This window comes from Pinus tabuliformis, chromosome 6 (assembly GCF_031772625.1).
Source record: "Pinus tabuliformis cultivar Carrire ecotype Pingquan chromosome 6, CPIR1, whole genome shotgun sequence".
NCBI lineage: Eukaryota > Viridiplantae > Streptophyta > Pinopsida > Pinales > Pinaceae > Pinus > Pinus tabuliformis.
Window position 1 is genome coordinate 1,023,980,455 of NC_142292.1, and position 20,728 is coordinate 1,024,001,182.

Genomic DNA, 20,728 nt, shown 5'->3' on the forward strand with positions numbered 1-20,728 from the left:
TATTAATTCTTGAAAAATAACCCTTTCCCCCTATGTATTTAATAAATCTCTTTAATATTAATATCCCGTCCCCGAATTTTGAAATATAAACTTTATAACGACCCGAACCCGACAATAAATTAATTAATCAATCAGCGATTAATTAAAAGTCAAATCCTTCGCCAATAAAATCACGTCTGATGCATTAATCTCAGGTTGAAAGAGCAAAAAGTCTACAATTTCATTACAGAAAATATTATTATCCATCATCAAGTCTTAGGCATCTATTTTGGGTACTCATATTTAATTATGAAATTATGATATTGACCAATTAAATGTATCTTAAAAGTCATGGATCTCTCTTCAAAAGTGGGAAAAAAGAGCTCATTAATGAGCAGTTAACTACCTACAACATGTTGGTGAGATGGAGGTAGTTATTAACCACCCAAACAATGGTATATGGATATTATATGAGAATTTTCCACGAATTTTCTTGCTTTTGTCTCAACAATTTGGAAGAAAAACTGGAGAGACTTGAGAGAAGTAAGGAAGAATAGTCATAAAGAAATTGTAGGCGTAGTTATCTTAGGGGGACACAAATTGTTACTATGTCAAGGCTAGGAGGATCTAAGTACTAGACCATTAATTTCATAGGAAAATTGTTCAAATTGGTGTTTCTAACTCTTCCATATTTTATTAGCATTTTAATGGAAATTTGTCTATTCGTTTTTGCCCCTCTTATTAATTTGTTCATCTAGAATGAAGAAGATAGTATTATTCTATTTGTAACATAAAGTATTCAAAACTTATCTTTTATTATTGTATGGTCTTAAAAATTGAAATTACATTACAAAAGGAGTATTATTTATTATATATAGTCACCATTCAATTCCATGGAGAAAGAATAAATTTGTTATTAAAAAGGTTATTTTGTATTAGTAAGTTGTATGGTAAGTAAAGGCAGAAAGAAAATAGATAAACAACAAAACAACACATATAGTTAAAAGAAAATATTACAAAGAATAAACTATAAGGCATAAAGAGGGTATTTATATGATATAATAAATATATATAATTTTTCTTTGAAATATACTTCAGAACATGGTAAAACCTCATATTTACTTATATATGTATAGACATATGACTAACTATAATTCATGAACTATATTATTGAGGGACCAATTGCAAGAAGGTATGTAATTTATCTCATGCCCTGAAAGAAAAACAAGAAAAAAACCTAGAATGGAAAGCATATGTAAATTTAGTTATTAGACATGATATTTGATGTAAAATTATAAAAGAATTCAGAAAAATTTCCTCTACAATATTTTCTCAGTCAACATAGAGTATTCCCTATTGAAACAAATAATGACATTGTTTAGACAAAATAATACGTTAAGGGATATCCTGCGCATGGATATTCTTTGAGAGCCCTTCCATTATTTATTTGAAAATGTATTTGTTGTCATTAAAAGCAAGTAATTTCTTGTTTTAATTCTCATTGTCATTTCATAATACAATGTTGTTTCCCTTCGATCTTGAGTAAATGGTCCTATGTAATTTCACTCGGGTACTCAAGTGGAATATATGGCATTATCAAAAGTTTTTCTTGTACCGGATTTTTAGGTGTTTTCCTGATATTTGAGATAATAAATATTTGTGTTCACAAAGATTTCCGAGAGAAACTTTGAATGAGCTCTCCCAGGAAAATGTTGGGGTTCGAACTAGGTAATTTATTACTGAATCTCTCCTTATGTAAATACTCATTCTTACTTTTGAAATGTCAGAGTAAATATACTCCTTTATTCTTATTCGACTAGCTCTTAAATTTCATAATATTCCCTGTAATTGTTCGAGTTACCAGAGAGGGTTTTATTCCCTTTGTACCCTAGGGTTTCTTACTTCTAGGGTTTCTTACTTCTAGAAGGGTTGTTTTCATTTATAATTTATGTGCGAAAGGTCATAGGTAATGATACTAGGTTCTATCCACTAGTCTTCTCTATTGATATTTTTTTTTCTTGGATTCTCTGAGTTATATTGAATTTTCCATGTGAAACTCCTTTGTTTCACACTTTATAGTTTGTTCCAACTACTCATAGGTTTCCAGTTTTAAATATATATGTTCCATAACAGGTTATCTCAACCTTCATAGTTTTCTACAGACTCGTCTAAATAAAAAAAATTATGATTCATTACACAATCTTGAATAAATATGAAAAACTTCCATAAAACAATAATTTCCCTTAATTTGGGAAATTGTAATTGCTAGTAATTGACCAATAATATTTTATGAACAAAATTAACAATAATGTAAAAAAATTATTCGCTATCTCCATAGGAATGAGTAACTCACCATTTTACAAATAAATCCAAAAAGGTTTGAATGGATTCCACCCTAGAGAAGATACATCTTGGAAATTAGAATTTTGAGAACCGAGACAAAAAATTCAATGACTATTAACGTTGTTGTATTAATGTGTTCTATAGTAATTCAAGTAGTATATACCTATTAAAATAGATCATAAACACAATATAGGGCATGAATTGCGGAATAACTTGTACAAACTAAGAAATTCATGAATTGGGGTTTTCTTCTAACAAGTGGAAAAACACATGAACTTGCGTGGCCAGTGTGTTCGTAGAAGATACCTTTGGATTAGTAGGAGGGAAAAATTGGTTATAGTCAGTGCGCGCACACACACACACATATATATATAAAAGGAACTAAAATGACGAGTTTTACAAAAAATGGTTTATCATATCTTTCATTAAGTTTCTTACTGAAGAATGTTGAACTGTTGGTTTAAGCTGAGCTTGTTAAAACTATTGACTTAGGGTTTGGTTGTATAAACATTTAGGATGTAAAACTATTGACTTAGGGTTTGGTTGTATAAACATTTAGGATGTATTTTCAATGCTAGTGTGTCAACATATTTCTAGATCAAATTATTATTTAAGGTTATGAATTTTTTCGATCACAAAGGTTTACTGCTGAAGCTACTAAGTTGAGTGTTACTGGTTAGGGTTTGGCTTGATGATTTTTATTGAGTAGGCTTCATGGTTTACTTATATTTTAGGATTGATAAGGTTGAAGTAGAAGATATGATTTCATTTATATGCTAAATGGATAGAATTTTTTTTGGATCTACCTTTTGGATATTGAACTTTTCTAGGCGAGCTTCTAGATAGTAAACGTTTTTTAGTAGCAAATTTCTTGAATAAGTAAATATGATTTTGGATAACATAAGTAAGACATTTTAAGGTTTTAGAATTAAAGTTTTTTTCCAAACTTTTGTTTTAATAAAAATGTCTATTTCCTACTTTCTTCTCCATGATTGCAATTTTTTTAATTTCTTCTTAAAGTATAATTTTTTTCTTTCAAATTATATTTCTTAATATAAAATTTTCATTATTTTTTAAATTCTGTATAGATTTAATTATCATGGGGAATAAAATAAATTGCAAGAGAAAATATGGTTGAATTAGAGACATTGAGGTTTGTAGAGAATATTGGAGAAACTATATATATATATATATATATATATATATATATATATATGTTGAAAGGGGAAATCAATATCAACAAGAAGTTGAACAAGGTGTGTAAATATACATATTATAAATGATTTAAAAGTTAATAGTGTATTGTGCAATATACATATTATAAATGATTTAAAAGTTAATAGTGTATTGTGCAATTTAATTTTTATTTTATGAACTAATTTGAAAAATATTTTGCAATGTAAAGAGAGAGAAATTTTCCTTATAACATTGATGATGAGATTGAAAATGTTGAAAGAAAAACTGAAGAATAAATTGAACCACCCATAGGTATGTATATATATGTCATGTATTATTGAAATTATATATATTTGCTAGTTTCAATTTCATTGTTTTTCTTTTTTTAATTTAATCATTTAATGTATATTTATACTAATTTACATTAAATTCTCATATGTACAGATGAAATCAATATTGATGATGAGACGTTAGAAAATGTTGACATTGGAACATATGGAGATAAAAAACATTGACCATGTTATATGATATCATATTAATCCCATTATTGATAAGTCCTCCAAAGATGAAAATGTGACAGTTCAAGCTCAAATTTTGAGAGGTCTCTTAACAACGAAGAAATTAAAAGAATCTACAACACTAACCGACATTCAAAAATCAACAAAAGATAAAAAGGTGAAGGAGAATTTGATTTCAAATATAAGTAGTAATCTAAAATCAATTGGAAGATCTAGAAATAAAAGTGACCTAGATGCACATAGAGAAATACAAACAACAATGATTTCATCTACTACTAAGGAAAATAGTTTGATGAAATATATGGCAGAAGCATTAGGGACCTCATGAAAAACATTGCACAAGCATAGGAAGCCATATAAAGATAAACTTGGAGAAAATATTAAAAATATTAAATGTGAATATTGGATGAAAAATGCATGGGTTTCACCAAACTAAAGGGATGTGATGTGAAAAATAATAACACATAATCAACATGAAGAACATCCAAAACATATCTTGGACATCACTTAGATAAAGTTGTTCAAGAAGTTCAAAGAGGAGAATCGTGGATTTAATGTCTCAATGAATACTTTTGTGCAACAAAAGCCATGGTATTTTAAGCCTATCATGTGGAATTTATATTATATTATGAAAACATCAATAATTTTGGTAAAACATTTTGGAGAAATCCCAGATTCTATGTGGAAGAGAAATCCATGAGTTATTTTACCAAAACAAGTGTGTTGGTGGTAAAAAAGGTGATCATTGTGGAAATTTGACTTTGTTTCAAAAAAATATCCTATTGATATGAATGATCAATTACTCTCCAACATCAAAGTGGAATGGAAGAGATATGAATATATCCATACATCAATTGGTGGAAGTGGTAGTAAAAGTGTTAGAAGGATTGGTTTACAAGAAGAAGTGATTTTTGTGCTAGATTTTTTGAACACGTTTGAAACAAAAGTTTATAAATACACTAAATATTCTCATAGATCTCGATGATAGGACCTACAATTCAAAAAATCTTGTAAAATGTTTCCAACGGGGATAATTTGTCTATAGTTGATTTTGCAAAAAATTACACATTTATTAAAAAAATGAAATTTAAAGTGAATATTATCATTCTGGCCAAGTTACTATGCTTGTACATGTTCTATATATACATGTTGAACAAAATGTTGATCATATAGAAACCACTAGTGAGAATCAACATGTTATTAAAGAATATCGTTTTTATGTTAGCGATCATTACACACATGATACAAATTTTGTATAACATTGCTTCAATAAGATTTATAATGCATTCAAATCTTACGAAATAAAATTTATTGAACATTGGATATGGTCAAATGGATGTGCAGGTCAATTCAAATCTTCAAAATCATTCTTTCGGTTTTGTTCATTGGAAATGGAGCCTGATTATCTTCTTGATTCAAATGTGTTGTTTCATTTGCGTTTGGATCCCAATCTTTAATGGGGGAGTGTGGGAGGGCTTTCTCCCCACTATTTCTACCTGGGGGGTGCATAGGGGTGGATTTATGTTTGGATCCCCCGTTGGTGGGGGCTCGGGGGCAGCACCACTCGATCTAAAAATAGATGAAAAATTTCCTTGTAAAATATTATAATTTCATAGTCAATCTAAGTTGTTCATTAGGCAGATGATATGATGGTAGAAGTTATGTTTAATTTAGGTGTTTTACCCTAGAAGGAAACCCCTCAGTTTATATGAGGGAATTATATTGTAGACGTGTATGATTATTTTGAGCGAGAAAGAGAGAGGAGACTATGTGAGAGCGAAGAGTAAATTACGATGGATCTGTTGTTGGTTGTATATCTTCATTTTGCTAGATAATATAAAAGGAAGGACTGATTGTTTCTCCATGGATGTAGCCCAAATTGGGTGAGCCACATATATATGTGTCTCTCTTGTTATATATATATATATATTTTCTACAATATTTTGTGTATTTCATTGCTCTGTTAATTAATTTCTAACAACTAGTGTCAGAGTCGAAGGTGTATTTGGATGATAAACTCATAGGAGAGAAGGGTTCTTTGTTTGAGTGGGAGTAATGGAAAAATATAGTAGGCTTAGGGTTGACAAATTTAACAACCAAAAATATCAGCTATGGAAGATGCAGATGGAATATTATCTATATTATAATATCTATACCTACTATTGAGTAGAAAATCAAAGAAGACGACAAGTATGATAGATTCCGAATGGGAGATTCTTGACAGAAAGGCCCCAGGAGATATAAAGTTGTGTCTGAAAGCATTGGTTGCATTCAACATTTCAAAGGAAATGACAACATAAGGTTTAATGAAGAAATTAGACAAATTATATGAAAAACCCTCAACCTCAAATAAGGTATTTCTTATAAAGCATCTATCTAATATGAATATGTCAGAAATTCGATATGTCGTTGATTATTTAAATGAATTTAACATGGTTACTACTCAATTTTGATGATGAAGTTAGGGATCTAGTATTTTTGTGCTCATTTCCAAAAAGTTGGAATGGCTTGGTTATGGCTATTAGTAACTATGTCTTTGGATCTAGAACTTTAAAGTTTATTGATGTTATTGGTTCCATCCTTAGTGAGGAAATGCAATGGAAAATCTCTGGTGAGACAATCAGGTAATGATTTGACTGCAAAGACTAGGGGAAGAAAAATGGAAAGATGAAGAATCCCAAGAAATTTCAATAAGTCAAGAAAAGGAATATTGAAATCTAGATCAGGGATAATGTGTTGGAAATTTGGGAAGAAAGACTGTAAATCTCAGAAGGGAAAAGAAGCAGATGGACAAAAAGAGAAAAATCATGAAGAAAATGTGATAGGTGATGTGTTGAAATATGCTTTAATTATTTCATTAGAGAATATTATTGTTTCTTGGGTGGTAGATTTTGGGACCTAGTTCCATGCCACACTTAATCGGAAATATTTCATGACTATGTTCATGGAGATTTTGGATAGGTTCGTCGGGGTGATGATAAACCTTGTAAAATCGTTGGAATGGGAAAAGTTTTTATAAAGAAACAAAATGGAAACCAATGGATATTGAAGGAGGTAAGGCATGTTCTGGATCTAAAGAAAACTTTAATTTCAAAAAGGTAGTTGGGAGGTGAAGGTTGTGTAACTACTTTCACAGACAAAATTTGTAAGGTCAATAAAGGAGCCCTCGTAATAGAAAATGGAGAAAAGGTTGGTACATTGTATTTATGAAATAGCATTTGTAATTTTTTTAATGATTTAACCTCCATAAGAGTTGATTCATCACTCTAACATCATAGAATCAGGCACATGAGTTAGAAGGGGATGCAGATTCTTCACTCAATAAATTTATTGCGAGGTTTGAAGTATGATGATTTTGATTTCTATGAAAATTGTGTTTATGAAAAACATAAGAGAGTCAAATTTATAAAAGTTGGGAAGGAAAATAAGAGAGGAAATTTATGGCTTGTGCATATATATATATGGGGACCTAATTAGGTATCATCTTTGAGTGGATATCACTACTATGTTACTGTTATTGATGATGAACCTAGGAAAACCTAGATTTATGATATTCAAAATAAATCAAATGGATTTGATAATCTCAATAAATTGACATATTTGGTTGAGAATGAGATAGGAAATAATTTGAAGTGTCTCAGATCAGAAAATGGAGGTGAATACTGCAGTAAAGAGGTTGATAACTATTATTCAAAGCTTGGAATTCATAGAGAGAAGATAGTTCTAGGAAGGCCACATGAAAATTGTGTTTCAGAAATGATAAACAAGACACTCATGGAATGTACAAGGTGCATGAGATTGCATGCAAGATTTCCCTTACAATTTTGGGTAGATGTTCTAGATACCATTGTTTATGTGATAAACAAAGGGCATTCAAATTACTTGGATGGTGGTATTCTAGAGGAGGCATGGATAGGTAAAAATGTAAACTACTAATTTTTAAATACTTTCGGTTATGAAGCCTTTGTCCATATAAATAATGAAAATAGAACAAAGCCTGACGCAAAATCAAAGAAATGTACCTTTACTAGATACAGTATAAATGATTTTGGTTATCTCTTATATGATTATGAAAATCACAAAATAACTAGGAGCAGAGATGTCATATTCAGTGAAAAGGTCTTGTATAAGGATAAAATGTAGGGAAAGAAATAGGAAAAAGGAAACAAAGAATATGCAGTGCTAGATGAGATCACATAAAAAGTAAAGGTACCCAAAAATCATAATGATAAAAAAACCACAACAACAACAACCACCAAAACAATAATAGGCACCTCAAACACTTGAAAGTGGTGTTAGAAGATCTACTAGGATAAGTAGATCCCATGAATGATACTCTCCTTCATGATATTATGTATTGTTGGCTGATTCTGGTGAACTAAGAATATATGAAGAAGAAATGCAGGTAGAAACAAGGAAGAAGTGGGAGCAAGCCATGGAAGAAGAGATGGATTCCTTAATGCAGAACCAGACTTGGGACTTAATCAAGTTGCTTGTAGGTAAAACAAAATTGCAAAATAAATGGGTCTACGGGTTGAAGGAATAAGATGGGGGTAAACACAGGTATAAGGCTAGACTTATGGTGAAGGGGTTTGCATAAAAGATAGGTATATACTTTGATGAATTTTTTTCTCCTGTTGTTAAAATGAATTCAACAAGAACTACTTTAAGTATAGTGGCAACAAAATATTTTCATCTTAAGCAGTTAGATGTAAAGACAACCTTTCTCCATGGGGATCTTGAGGAAGAAATATATATGCCGCAACAACATGGGTATGAGGTCAAAGGGAAGGAGAAGTTAGTGTGTAAATTGAAGAAGAGATTGTATGGATTAAAACATGTTCCAAGGTAGTGGTATATAAAATTTGACAGGTTTATGTATGAACAAGGTTATATTAGATGCCACTCTAACCATTGTGTCTATTTTAAAAGGAAAAATGATGGTAGCTATATTATATTGTTATTGTATGAGGATGACATGTTTTTTGTAGGGTCTAACATGCAGGGAATAAATGTGCTCAAAGGAAAAATGGAAAATTGATTTGCCGGTATTAGCCTGCATATATTTTGCACATCATCTCACAAGCTTACCTACCCCTGGTTGATAGTTTATGTCTTTCAAATTATAAGCTTATAATTTGACTAAACACCCCTCCCCTTCCAAGAAGAAGTATGGCTGACGATATTAAGCTACCTGTCTTCAAAGGAAATAGATTGGAGGATCTAGAACAATTTTGGTTTTTATGAGAAGCTGTATGGATAGCGAAGCAGATCAATGATGATAATATAAAGAAAGTGAATCTCGTTACGATGCTTTGAGATAGAGTATTGAAATGGTATATGAATTATTCATATAATCAAAACAGAACGTTTGCAGATATTGAAACAGCACTGATAAGAGAGTTTAAGGATCTGAAGTCTAAGTCGTAGTGCATCACCGAGTTGAAAGAGTTCAATCAGAAACCTACTAAGTCTGTTTGGGAGTTTGATCAAATATTTAGGGTGTTATTGGATCAAGTAAGCTGTGACATAGCTCTACAGAAACATCAAGAATCATTTATAGATGCATTGCTACTGTATATCAGATTTCCATTGATGCAACAAAAGATAGAAAGTCAAGCCAAAGCTATACATATTGCAATGAAATTCGAAGCTTCGCGTATAGGATATACTAATGCAGGCATGCAACAAATTTAGAATCAGCTGGAAAACCTAACCCTATAGGTACAAGACAACAAGAAAATAAAATAATTTAGAGAAGAAGTATGGTGTACAATGTGTAGGTCAAAGGGACATTCTAAAGCATGGAAAATTTTAGGGGTGAATTTTTGGCCTTGGGCTAAATTAAGGGGTTTTATATTTTTATTGGGAAAATATTTTGTATCTTAGTACATTGTTACAAATCGCCTCAAATTTATTTTATAAAAAAATTAGGTATGGAAGTTAGCCCACCTTATTTTAAGGGAGAGGGTAAAAAAAGTAAATTTAGCCCTTGAAATTAGGAGTTACATTCTTCCATTCGCCCTCATTTTCAAGAAAATGTATTTATGATAATTATAAATATAAATATAAATACATTGGAGGTATGGTAAATAAATAAAAGCTCTTTTTATACTTACTCCAAAGGTATGGTAAATAAATGAAAATACAAATAAACTAGAGGTATGGTAAATAAATAAAACATTTTTTTATATTTAGTCCATAACCCTCTTTCTATTTAAGAAGGCTAAAAAACAAGGTTTCATTTAAGTGAATCCTATGGGCCAAATACCATATTTATAAAAGAGGTATGGTAAATTAATAAAAATATAAATAAACGAAAGGTATGGTAAATAAATAAAACATTTTTTTATATTTACTCCATATGTCACACTATATTTATGAACAAGCAAGCATGTAAATAGACAAAAATATAAATAAAGTGAAGGTATGGCAAATAAATAAACCTCTTTCTATATTTAGTCCATAACCCTCTTTCTATTTAAGAAGGCTCAAAAGATAGGTTTTATTTAATTGAATCCTATGGGACAAATACCATATTTATAAAAAAGGTATGGTAAATTAATAAAAATATAAATAAACGAGAGGTATGGTAAATAAATAAAACATTTTTTTTATATTTACTCCATAAGCCACCTTATATTTACGAACACTCAAAAAATGTGTTATATTTAGGTGAAGCCTATAGGCCAAATACCATGGGCCAAATTATTATTAATACCATGCAAAAAAACATTATTAACTCTAATATTAGTATTAATAAAATAAATATGGCACATGGTATTGACCCATGGTATTCACATGGAATGCAGCCTATTTAAAGAGGGGAATTAAAATAACATAGATCCATCTTTACTCTGGATCAAATATCGTGATATGCAAACTAACATAGAGTGAAAAAATATTTGATCCCTCTCTGGGCTTGGTAGATCAAGAGTAAAAATGGATTTTGTAATTTAATGTCACTTAAACATTTTAACTTGGTTAAAATAAAAAAATAAAATAAAAATCAATTATTAATTTTATTAATTTTTATAAATTAATAATAATACTTTTGAAGCTCCAGCTTTATGATAACCCATGGTATTGACCCATGGTAATACCATGGTATTCATGTGAGCATAAACTATTTAAAGAGGAAATTCTATCACCTTAGGTCCATCTTAATTTCGGGTCTACCAAGTGCCAGGAGGGATAAATAGATTTCATCCCTCTAAGAGTGGTAGATGTGGAGTTAAGATGGATATAGGTTGGCTTTTATGATAATGAAGATATTAAATAGAATTAGGGAATTATATTGTAAAAAAATCTTAAGGTGAATGGTTAAAGCTACATTTAGCCACTTCACAAAATTTAGTAAAAAATATTGATATCTCCATTAATATTGGTTTCTCTGATTTAACAAAAAAAATTCAAAGCAATGAAATCTTAACCCTCTCTGCATCACCCTCGCAAAAGAGAGATAGTCGCTGCCCAGATTTCCCACCATTTTTCAAAAATTCTCAATATGATATCTTCATGAAAACGTTAAGGTACTTGAAAAATATGTTGCTTTGTACAACCTTTCATCTTTCTTAGTTTGTCATAATGATCTGTAGGGTTGGGTCACTGCACCATATTGTCCTAAAAGGCAGAGATTGTGCACCAAAAAGGAAATTAATCCACATGTTACAACGCTGTTAACAATGGTATGAAAGTAGTGAATTATGCTAATATGAAATTTAAATTGGGAGATACGTAATTAAATTTTATTATTTAATTGAAGATTTCTAATTAAAATAATAATAAATCTACATCTATATATTTATATATTGATTGGAAGGCTTATAAAAATGGTCACTTCTTTCCATTAGACCCCCTTCATGCCTTTGGGATACCTACTACTTCATTATATTATATAGTTGGGGCTTGCTACTTGTTGGCGTGTTTGGATAAACAAACTTGATGTGTTTTGTTTTGTTTGTTTGTTTGTTTGTTTTTTTTGTTTTGTTTTGTTTTGTTTTTTTTTATCTCATAGTTGGAGTCTATGGAATAAGAAAAAAAATTGATAGCTTGGAAAAATTGGTAGAGAAAACATTAATCTCTCCTACCATGACAAACATGGCCACTAAAACTTGCAACATTGTTTGTAGGAAGTGAAAATTATGTTTCTTTTTTCCAAACATGTATGTTAATATATTACAGTTTAATGAATATGTTTTATTATTATCATATATGGTTTCATACTTTAACAAAACATTCGCCAAGACTTCACAATGTTTTATTATTCAGTGAAAGATTTTCCAAGATCTTACAAGATTTTATAATTCAGTGAAAGATTCGCCATGACTTTACAAGATAATATAATCTGGTGGGTGATTTGCCAAATATATATATATATATATATATATATATACACACACACACATATCATATTAGTGATAAAATCACCTCCCATTTTTCCTATGTGTTGTGGGGATTCGCCCATTTATTAGAAATATAAATTTAGGGTGGTTCTTCAAATTTTCCCTGTTCTAAAGAACATTGCCCCATCTTCAGGAATTACATGGTTGGTGGGGAACCAAATCCCTTGAATGCAGTATCTAGCTAGTGGTGTGATATATGTACGACTAGAGTCCAACATCATTCAGAATATTGTTACTTGTTACAGAAATATGTACATACTCCAAGGAATCTATATTGAAAATATTTTAAATCAGTAAGACATGATGAGAATAATAGCCAACCTTACGAACTAATGATGAAGCACAGTGCTGACGCTTATAGAATGCAAGAAGAAGAGCAAGGAAATGAGGTCAATGGACAACATGGTGGTCGAGGAGGTTACCAAGGAAGAGGTAGAGGTGGTGGAGCTCATCGAGGATAGGGACAGATCATTTGCTACAACTGCGGCCAACTAGGTCATTTTATGAGAGACTGTCATAACCCCATAACAACATGTAATTATTGTAAATCCTTTGACCATGTAACTGAACAATGTCTTATACTTAGGGAAAATATGCAAGAAAAAAGGAACCAACAGCTAACACAGAATATTCAAATGATTACTATTTAAAGGAGGACCAATGAAACTCGAATTATTATTGTCACTAGAAGTGTAGCTGTGACCGTAATGATAAAGTAGATGAAAAGAAAGAATATGAAAGTGCATGGGTCAGAAAGACTACTCAAAAAGTTCTTGTTTTTTATAATTAGAAAGAAAAATAACTATTTATGGAAGAAAAGAAAGGTTTTATGGATGTTGGAGCTTCGACCTATAATGGATAGCCAAAGCCCAATCAGAAAAGTAATTGTGACGTGTCATTGGCTCTGACATAGGATCGATCTCCGGCACAAGACCATGATTCAACAAATCAAGTATGTATTTGAAATTCTTTTCTACAGACGTGTATGAAATTGTTAGGAGATCAAAAGGTCATAGAAGTGCTTCAAGAGTTGATCGTTTCCTGTGCATCCAAAGAAACACCGCGAAGTGAGATGCACGTAGTCAATAATTTTCATTGATGGAGGAGAACCAGAAGTGAGATGAGGCTTAGTGCCTAGATAGGAGAATATGAGATGGATCAAATTATTCTGGATCTAGGATCTGATGCTAATGTCTTGACGAAATAGGCGTGGGAATTAATGGGTAAGTTGAAGCTACAGTGGTCACCTATTCAGTTAAGGATAGAAAATCAACAAAATATCTTCCCTCTCAGAAGACTACCAGGTATCACAGTGGACATTGAAGGAGTTCACACTACTGTTGATTATGAAGTAATAGAGATCATTGATGAAAGTAACCCTTATCCTGCATTGCTTGGAATTGACTGGGCATTTGACAATATAACCATAATTAATTTGAAGAAGAGACAGATGATATTTGAAGGAAACCATATGAGAGTAACTAGCATTTGCACCTGATGTTGCAAAGGAAACGCCGTAAGGCATAGAGTGTGGAAGAATAGGGACATGTGAATGGGCATTGTTGAAAGCAAGGGTGGATGATAAATAGTTGCAATTGAAATTGTTAGTTATGTGTATGCTGAATATAGATATTTTATAAATAATAGTGTGTAGAAGAATAGTGACATGTGAATGGACATTGTTGAACGCAAGGGTGGATGATATTGAGTTACACTTGAAACTATTAGTTATGTGTGTTTTGAATATGGATAAGTAATAGTAGTGTGTGGAAGAATAGCAACATGTGAATGGACATTCTTGAAAGCAAGGGTGGATGATAATGAGTTATAGTGAATGTCATATAGAGGTTATCCATTATTCATGTAGTAGTTGTTGTTTATGTGAACATATTTTTGTACATTATTTTAAGTTTTTTTTTTTGTATTTGGAGATTTTGTTTTTCCATATGTTACATATTTAAGAATGAATTGTCACTTTTAAAGAGGGCACACAAGGTTGCTAGCTGTCACAAACCATCGTGAGAGTAAAAATTAAATGTCCTTTTCCTACTACATGGTTCTGTCAACTAGGTGTTTCGAAAAATACAAGTGAAAGCCATCAAACTCCTTGCTGAAATCAAACTCTCTGGTGAACTTTTCGTAAATATAGGGATGCACAAATTCCTTAACTTGCCAGAACTCTATTAAAATGACATTTTTCACTACTAACTTCATATGAGATGTCATGAACTTTCTTTTGGATAAAACCTCGAATGTGTTTTTAATATCCCAATTCAACTCTCAGTGAAATTTACGTAGATACAAGGATGCACAAATTCCTTAACTTGCCAGAACTCTATTAAAATGACATTTTTCACTACTAAGTTCATATGAGATGTCAATTAAACTGTTTTATTATTATTATTTTAATTTAATGTTTCATTATGCATACTAAATCTTTTTTTCATATAAAACTAAATTTAAATGTTTACTCATTTACAAATACTACAACACATACCCCTTTTTCGGATTGATGTTTATGAGTAGTAGGCCAAAACTTGCGAAATGATTAAATTTATTTTCCAAAATTTTAGAGATGCCCATTTGAAAACCCTGGATATATTAGTGTTTGATATGAACAAGTTTCGAGCATACTGGTTGTTGAGGTACAGAGTTTTCTATAAATTGCTACCGAGCAAGGAAGAAGTCAAAAGAGGATTGGTACTAAAACCATGGCCGCAACTCAAGGACTTGTGTTCTTGTCCCCAAATAAGACACTGCAACTAACATATGAAGGTGAGTTTTATGAGGTACTCATAGCAAGAGCCCAGCTCTCCGCCATAGCAGACAAAGGGGGCATACCCTCATCTACAGATATTGTAAAGCAACTGTAGCCACATTTTGAATATTGCTACAAGGGCTTAGAGCATACTATATTGCAGGCTGTAAAGACTCCACATTCAAAACAAAATGGAAAGATAAGATGAGAAACATATTGGATCATAAAGCAATAGAGAGTATAGTGGAAGCATGGGATCCTTATAATTATCGTTGGTCCTCCTTAAGCCTTGCTAGGATTGGTGGCTTAGGCAAGAAGAGTGATTTTCTAGGTATCATTTTCATTTTGTTGCTCCTATGGGGCTTCTTAGATTCAAAATTTGAAGGGACCCAACATGGGAAAAGTGTTGTTTGGTGGCTTGGGCCTGTAACACATAGACTGTACTCATATTGGGCTATGCATTTATATACACCCTTTGGCTCTAGTTTTCCAACCATAAATCTCTCTGACAAAAGCACTGTCTTGACTGGAACCCTTCTTATGGTGACAATGACAAGAACTTCATGCAGAGACCCCACATTCTTTACATAATTCTCAATAATCAGTGGTAAGCCGGAAATAAGGTCACTGCAGAAGAAACAAATTCCTGGTACACGTGAATTCACCCTGGCAAGCAATCCATTCAAACCTTCTATGCCAAGTTTTCTCCATGCTAAATATTTATACTTTTCTGCCTTCCATAGTTCCAAGAGAACATTATGGTTAGAGAAATTGTTTCAATTAGGAAGGGACACCAACCTTCCTGTGGTACCTTATTCAATACAAATGATAGATAAACGCCTTCAGAGATAGAAAAAAACAGAGTGAAGGGTAGTATAAGCAAAATATTTTGTGTAAACGATGTCCCGTGCACTATTTATCATAGATTATCCTTCTAATATTCTCACCAGTGAAGGAAACAAGTTTTTCCAAGTCCCAAAAGTCAATAAAAACAACATATTATCAATACAACAATGCAAAGGTTTCTATCTTCCTATATTTTACATCACAATTGAGCATCAAGGGCTGGCACTTCCAAAGGAGCGTGATCAATTCTTCTTAAAATTCGCCACAACCAAAACAACACCATCAAGACCAGTAACAATATAAGTAAGAAAAATAAAATATCTAACCATATATATGCTATTATTCTCTGCTGGTAATCCATAAGTGGTGACGTTTCAAGAGCTGATGCAGATTCAAGTAGCAAGCTAGCCAATGTTGTCAATTTGCTGTAAAACATTTGGTAGACAAACTTTGAATCTCAAATTCACCAAACAATGAGCAAGATTAAATAGCTCTAATTATCTCCATATAGCCCAGCTCACATATCCACTATCAAAACTGAAGTAAATTGAAAATGCTCTCAAAACTTTTACCTCTTCCAAAACATAATTTAAAAACACATTGTAACATCTTGTCCATCTTTTACCTATCTAATGATAACCTAAAAATCACAGAACTTTGGTAATCTTCTTCTACCATGCCAAGATTTCAAATCATGATTCATACGTATGGTCTATATAGACTCAAAGGTCATGCATGCTCATTAGTCTCCGCCCTAGATTGATGAGCAACATGTTCGCTAAATAAAAGCATAGATAATCTACCATAAATTTAAAAATGAATGCATATTTAAAACATGGTAAATGCTTAGAATTTTCATTATATATTGAATATCAGTACATTATGATATGAAATAAGGCAACATTTTTCATCCCTATGGTGGAAAATAAGCTCGGGGGAAGCAGCTAAGAGCCATTGACTGTTTTATGATTGAGAATGTTGTTGTAATCAATGCTTGACTGGCTACAATGGCTGCTAAAATGGCAACAATGAACATTGACTAATACATAGGCTGTGGTATTGCTTTGTAAAATGTAGAGCCTATGTCCCCTGTGTTGTTTATCAAATAAGTCGTTTGTCTCGTATATGTGATAAGCAGAGATGGGTAAACCAACACACAGAAAGCAAGCTGCAACAAACAACCCGAATTTCTCATTATGGTACTAAAACTTAAGGAGGATGAAGCATGTAGGTATGATGAAATACTAATAATTATGTCCTTGTCAGACATATAGCTTGGACCTGGATTGATTTCCTGTTGAAATGGCCCAAGTCTGCAAACATGGCATCGACACCTGGATCCAGTCAGAACAAAGCACTGATGTTAGTGTTTCTATTTGTATAGCTTTAACATAAATAATTGGGATAAAGTTCTGAATTTTCTTTGAGAAAATCATTGGTATGGATTTATCAATTTAGAAAATAGTTCCAAGTATACTATATGATAAAATGAGACACATATCATCATGCGAATAATCAATACTTGTTATACATAAGACTACACCTCCAAGCATCACCCATCCTTATTAGTGATATTCATGAAAGTAATAGTATATATAATATGGGTTGAATGCCTTGAATGCTCCAGGATAATATTTCACAATATTATACTGTCCTATCATGATGTTGGTCACGAACCAGGCAATCATTATGGGTGAGAACATGAAGCTAACTTTACTTGTACCGAGTACCTACACTCTAGATGAAACACCAATGTATTCAAAATGCTTCTCTGAGTATGATGATGGTGTCCGAGCTGTTTTAAATAGGTGAAATTCTGATAAGATGAATGGCACTGAGTGCTATGAATTTCACCTGTTTAAAACAGCTCGGACACCATCATCATACTCAGAGAAGCATTTTGAATATAATGGTGTTTCATCTAGAGTGTAGGTACTGGGTGAATAAGCGAAGAGAGTTTGGTTATGCTCTCAAAGATTATCCCAAAGAAGAACAGGGAAGTAGCCATGATATAGGTGTTCTGAATTCTACATATTGCAGGTTTGTTCAGGTGGATCCTAATATTTATGTTCGTCGCTTGCTGGAGTGCGGAAATAGCAGAGCCCTAGCAGAGGGCAAGACGGTTCATGGCCATATGGTTAAAACCGGCTTTGAGCCAAGCATCTATTTGTGGAATTGTATGATTGACATGTATGTGAAGTGTGGGAGAATTAAGGATGCATGCCAAGTGTTTGACACAATACCTGAACGAGATGCCTGTTCATGGACTACGGTTCTTACAGGTTATGCAAAATGTGGGTATGTGGAAAATGCACGGTGTCTGTTTGAAAAAATGCATGAACGTAGCATAGTTTCCTGGAATGCAATGATTGTGGCATATGCCCGATGTGGTGATCAGGTTGAAGCCATGGATTTATATGGCCAGATGCAATGGATGGGCATGAAACCTAATGAGTTCACCTTAGCCAGTGTTGTAAGTGCATGCATGGTGGATTTAGGATATGGGAGGAAAATTCATGGACCGGTTGTTAAGCTTGGATTTGAGTCAAATGTATTTGTTGGGACTGCTCTTGTTGATATGTATGCCAAATGTGGGAGAGTAGATGGTGCACGCCAAATGTTTTATTTAATGCCGGTTCGAAATATTGTTTCTTGGACTGCCATGGTTGCAGGATATGCCCAAAATGGGCAAGCGGACGAGGCCACAAGGTTTTTTAATCAAATTCACCAGACCGGTATGAAGCCAAATGAGTTGACATTTGTCAGTGTCGTCAATGCGTGTGCTATTCTCATTGATTTGAGGTTTGGCAGACAGGTCCATGCGTACATTATCAGAAGTGGATTCCAGTCCCAAGTTTCCGTGTGCAATGGTATTGTTACAATGTATGCCAAAACTCAAACCATAGAAGATGCACTATGTGTGTTTGATAAAATGCAGGAACGAGACTTAATCTCATGGAATGCAATTATTGCAGGATATGCACATAATGGCCATTATCAGGAGGCCTTAAAGCTTAGTTTCCAAATGAAACAGATAGGTGTGAAACTGAATCAATTCACTTATGCAAGCATTCTCAGTGTAAGTTCCAGCTTACCTGCTTTTGAAGAAGGTAAACAACTTCACGGCCACATTATCCAGACTGGTTTTGACTCAAATATGTTCGTTGGAAGTGCTCTTGTAGACATGTATGCTAAATCTGGCAGCCTACAATATGCCCGTCAAGTGTTAGACAAAATGCCTGAACAAGATGTGATCTCCTGCAATGCAATGATTGCAGGGTATGTGCAGCATGGGTATAGTGAAGAGGCTCTAAAACTCTTTTGTCAAATGCAACACACTGGTTTGAAGCCAGATGAGGCAACTTTTGCTAGCATTGTTAGTGCGTGTGCCAACCTAGCAGTTCTTGAGCATGGAAGACACATCCATGCCCACATTTTCTGTATGGGGTTTGAGTCACCCATGTCTGTGGTCAACGCCCTGGTTACTATGTATGCCAAATGTGGAGGCATAAAAGATGCACGGAAAGTTTTCAAGAAGATGATTGAGTGTGATGTTGTCTCATGGAATGCAATGATTGTTGGTCATGCTCAGCATGGGGATGGGGTGGAAACCTTGAGACTTTTTGAGCAAATGCTACTGACAAGCATTAGGCCAGATGCCATAACCTTCCTTGGTGTTCTCTCTGCTTGCAGCCATACAGGTCTAGTAGATCGAGGACATTATTACTTTCATTCCATGAGGCATGAACATAACATCACACCAAGAATGGATCATCATGCCTGCATGATTGACCTTCTTGGTCGTGTTGGTCGTCTAGACGAGGCAGAAGATTTCATCAATAAGATGCCATTTGAACCTGATGTCAGTATCTGGGTGGCACTGCTCAGTGCTTGCAGAGTTCACGGCAATATAGAAATAGGAAAGTGTGTCACACAATTGCTTTTCGATTTGGAGCCACAAAATACTTTTGCATATGTGCTGCTTTCAAATATCTATTTTGCAGCTGGTAGGTGGGATGACGCAGCCAAGGTTAGAAAAATGATGAAGGACAAAGACGCAAAAAAGAAGCTAGGGTTCCGCTGGATTGAGGTCAAGAATAGAGTACATGCATTCATGTCAGAAGATAGATCACACCCACAAATAGAAGAAGTTCATGCAATGTTGAATACATTGGCCGGGCCAATGGAGGAGGCAGGTTATGTACCAAGCACAAACTTTTTCCTACATAATATGGAGGATGAACATAATGAACATGTCCTCTACCATCACAGTGAGAAGCTAGCCATTGCATTTGGGCTTATGAGCACACCTCCTGGGGCCCCTATTCGAATAATAAAGAACCTTCGTGTATGTGGTGACTGTCACAATGCTGTCAAGTTTATTTCTAAGATTGTTGGACGTGAAATTGTAGTAAGGGACATTATACGTTTTCACCATTTTAGGATGGAACGTGCTCTTGTCAGGATTATTGGTAATACAAGATGAAGTTTGAGCACTATTTGGGAGTGGCTTGAATGCTTCTCTATACTATCCTCTATTGGTCTAGAAGTTGCCTCTTGTGACACGCGGAAATAAGGAGAAACATGCTGAGAATATGTCAGTTGTCTCGTAGCTTCTTCATGTGGAGCAGGCTCACCTCTGGTAAGTTTCATACAAGATTCTGTATTGCTTTGATAGCATGAATGGATGCGTTAAAAGTTTA

The 20,728-nt window shown here is 33.2% G+C and overlaps 1 pseudogene; it reads left to right on the forward strand.

The window, feature by feature from the left end:
* The first annotated feature begins 17,934 nt into the window (after nucleotides 1-17,934).
* Nucleotides 17,935-20,728, forward strand: LOC149262489 (putative pentatricopeptide repeat-containing protein At3g13770, mitochondrial pseudogene; annotated as a pseudogene).